The following is a 3499-nucleotide window of genomic DNA, read 5'->3' on the forward strand; positions in this document are numbered from 1 at the left end:
GCGTGTCGTAGCAGGACTACCCCTTAACAGCTCTGGATTTGCGCAACTGCCGCCCCATTTTATCACCACGACGACGCAATTGTCGCCAGCGCCGTCCGATGCAAGTTTCCTGGCCTTTCGAAGAGCATCGCGATTTTGGAGTCCTGAAACTCAGTTTGGCCAATTACATTTTCGCATATATTGTCCAGGCTTGAATTAATTCCACTTACAAATGCCTAGTGATTAAATTTGAGAAATTATTTGTTCAAACAAGTAGGGAAAACGTAATGCAGATTGCACTCGTTTGAGCATCAAGTTAGCTTCTACACTGTACTAGTAATGTCTTGGTCCAAGACAGTACTTTTTGGCGTACTAGTACGCCATGGTGCTAAGTTTCCTGGCATTCGCACTTCGGCTCCGTGACTACCACGCAACCACGGCATTGGAGCCTGCGCACTCGATCCGCCCTCCTAAGCGTACGAAACATACACTTAGGAGGACGTACAGTACAGTACAGTAGTACGAGACGACCCTTGAACCTGGCTACACTACCACGACCACCACCACCGCTCCTGCGGCCACAGCGTATGCTCGCCAAATAGCGCTTGCAACCCACACCCACCGAACCTGCCAACCCAACTTCTTTGACCTCAACTTCTACTCTCGTAGTATGGCACAACAACAGCTATCCCTCCATTAACCCCCTCACAGCTTCACTGTCGAGATCAGGAGTAGACATAGTAATGAACCCCAGTCACGGTTTCTGGATCCCCAGCAGTCACAACTACCGTTCCCCGGCAAAGACCACTATCGTTACTCTGGAGCGTGGGTGGTGGAGTGATGGAGCACTGACTGGTAGTCTAAGTGCACCCCTACGCTCCAGAATAATGCCCAAAAACGTTACCCCAGTGACTACGATTGCTGCACATGTGGCCACCACATCACTCCATTGTACATGCAGTACATCATCACCACTTGACATGTCACATCGACTCTGTGCTCTCTACATTGACCACTAACGGCCATCAAGTTTTCACACTCATTTGTACGTAGAAGTGTATATGATGGCGTGGAGGTGACATGCACAGCGCTTGTGATCACCAACACTGCGCATGTCACCATCAAATACACTCCTAAGTGCAAGCTCCATCCTTCTAGACTACCGCACTGCAGCACATGCGCGCGCTCGGGTGATAGAGAGCGTATAAATAACATTACCGCGTAATTTCATTTCATTCTTAAGTTGTGTGAAAACGGATTGCGAAGTGTGGCAATGATTGTTGATTGTACCATTTGATGGGGGGGTCCCATCGGTGTGCAAGGAAGCGTTGGAGGATGACTGATGCTAAGAGGAACAACCAATTCACTAATTTCCCATGCTACGTGTTTATTTGTAGTCGCTAGCTAGATCAACCGCCTTCTCTTAGTAGTGCTTTACAGCGAGGTCACGACCGCGGCGTGCATTTTGAAAGGCACGACGTCTTTGTGATGAAGGTGCTTACTAGTAATGGAAAGGCGTTGGACAAGCTGGTGTGCGAACTTCCACCAATCCTATGGGTAGAGGTTGGTACAGACAACTACATACATGCACAAGTGATGCCAAGTGGGTTTTCCAACCATATTTATAATCCTGTATACCTAGTAAGTTCTGATACCACCACCAACTCGTTCATCGCAAAACGATACGCATGTGCTTTGTGGATATTGCACTCCGAGCCTCTGTGTATTTATGTCCAATCAAAACCATAAGTTCGAGACCGATTTCGTGCCATCCACCCTGTCGATTATAAGTGGTTTGTACCTGTTCAGTAGTATTGTCAGTAAGGTTGGAATGACCAGAGTAGTAGCAGATGAGCATATGGAATGAGTTCGACGTACTGTACTACTAGTATGATACTAGCAGTGCGTAGTAGTACTACGCTCCGATGTGGAATCTACCGATAGTTCTACTAACTTACTACTAGTACTAAGTACTACGTAGTATTAATAATACTACGTATTATAGTAATAAGTACTTCGTACATAGTATTTCGAAGTGAAGTTGCACACATAATACTAGTACTAACGTTAGTATTGCATAGTCAAATAACTCACGTGGAGAAACTATCCAAACAAAACAGCACCTTGTGCATTCGTGTAAAATACCACGAGTACGACTTACACGATCACGTCGAGCCTTGGAACGTCGGGTACAGTAGATTATAGTTTGAAAACTAGGTACATCGCGAAACCAGACGCCATTATGGCAAACGTCCGCAGGTCATTCTTCGCATCATGTCCAGCGCTTCTTCGTTGGGAAAAAACCATTACATGTTGTTGTGCGCTACCGATAAGGAATACATCGAGCGAGAACTACATGATAGTATAATGTTAGGACTAATTTCTACTTGGGGCTACCTTACATACTGTTCTAGCAACCGTACAACGTTCGACACACATGGACATTCTGCATGACGACTCTTTCATTGATCGTGTTTCTACTGCGAGTGTGAAGATGGGCATGGGTTGAAAGGACGACTAACATGTAAATGTAATTGTAGATGGCTCGGTCTGCTGAGGTCCGGCGTTCCCATCCATTCCGTTACTATGTACAGTACAAACTTCCAAAATTCCTCAACCAAAATTCCTCAATTGAAAACGCACCATCCACAAACAACTCCTGTGAAACTTCCAGTTAACAGTAAGTTTCACAGGGATATTGACTTTTGCAAAATCACCCTATTGTCATTTTACCCAAAATTTGGACTTTTATGCTGAATCGCCAAATCTATCGATCGATTCTTTGTGCTGACTGTGAATTTTGTACATAAAAAGGTGGCCTGTGGAGATTGGTATCACACTAATTTGACATTGATGATGGTTTCCTGAAGTCTGATTGGCTAAGTCCTTCTGCCTATTCTTCTGTAACGTTACATTTGGTTCCGTCGATTCATTCTTAACACAACAATAATACTGCGCAAAATTTCCAGTGATGTGCCGAATTTTATACTTGAAGTGAGTATTGATTGTGTAAAAAACAGATGAGAAGACAGGAATTTGTAAAATGATTAAGGAATATTATATTTGAACAGTAATAAGATAGTATGGGCGCCCCGCCACCAAATTGGTCGGTTTGGCTTAGCACACTCACCGTACCACATGCCAATGTTCTTCAGCTGGGTCAAACTCACACCAAAATAAAGGCAAGTTCAAGGTCCTGCATAGTATGGGCGCACCACCAGCATTTCACAGAGAGGCAAGCAAATTTAGTTTCTCATATTACAATTTTCCTCCCCTGGTGCCCATTGCGGGTGCCTGCAGCGTAATGTTCGTCACCACCAAGTGCGCCTGCGTCCGCTTAGTACCCCAGGCTGTAATCCTTCTCTACAACGGAAGTCGGTAAGGGGGCAGGGCAATGGTTAGCCAGTGAAGATTATTCTTCGAGGTGGGCACGGTGCTTTTGGAAACTTGTGATATCCCCCAAATATTAATAAATACTATTTTTTCGTCTTGTGTTCAGATTAATAATAGCATTCATATT

Source organism: Aphanomyces astaci (genome assembly GCF_000520075.1).
Source record: "Aphanomyces astaci strain APO3 unplaced genomic scaffold supercont1.91, whole genome shotgun sequence".
In the NCBI taxonomy this organism is placed as follows: domain Eukaryota; phylum Oomycota; class Saprolegniomycetes; order Saprolegniales; family Verrucalvaceae; genus Aphanomyces; species Aphanomyces astaci.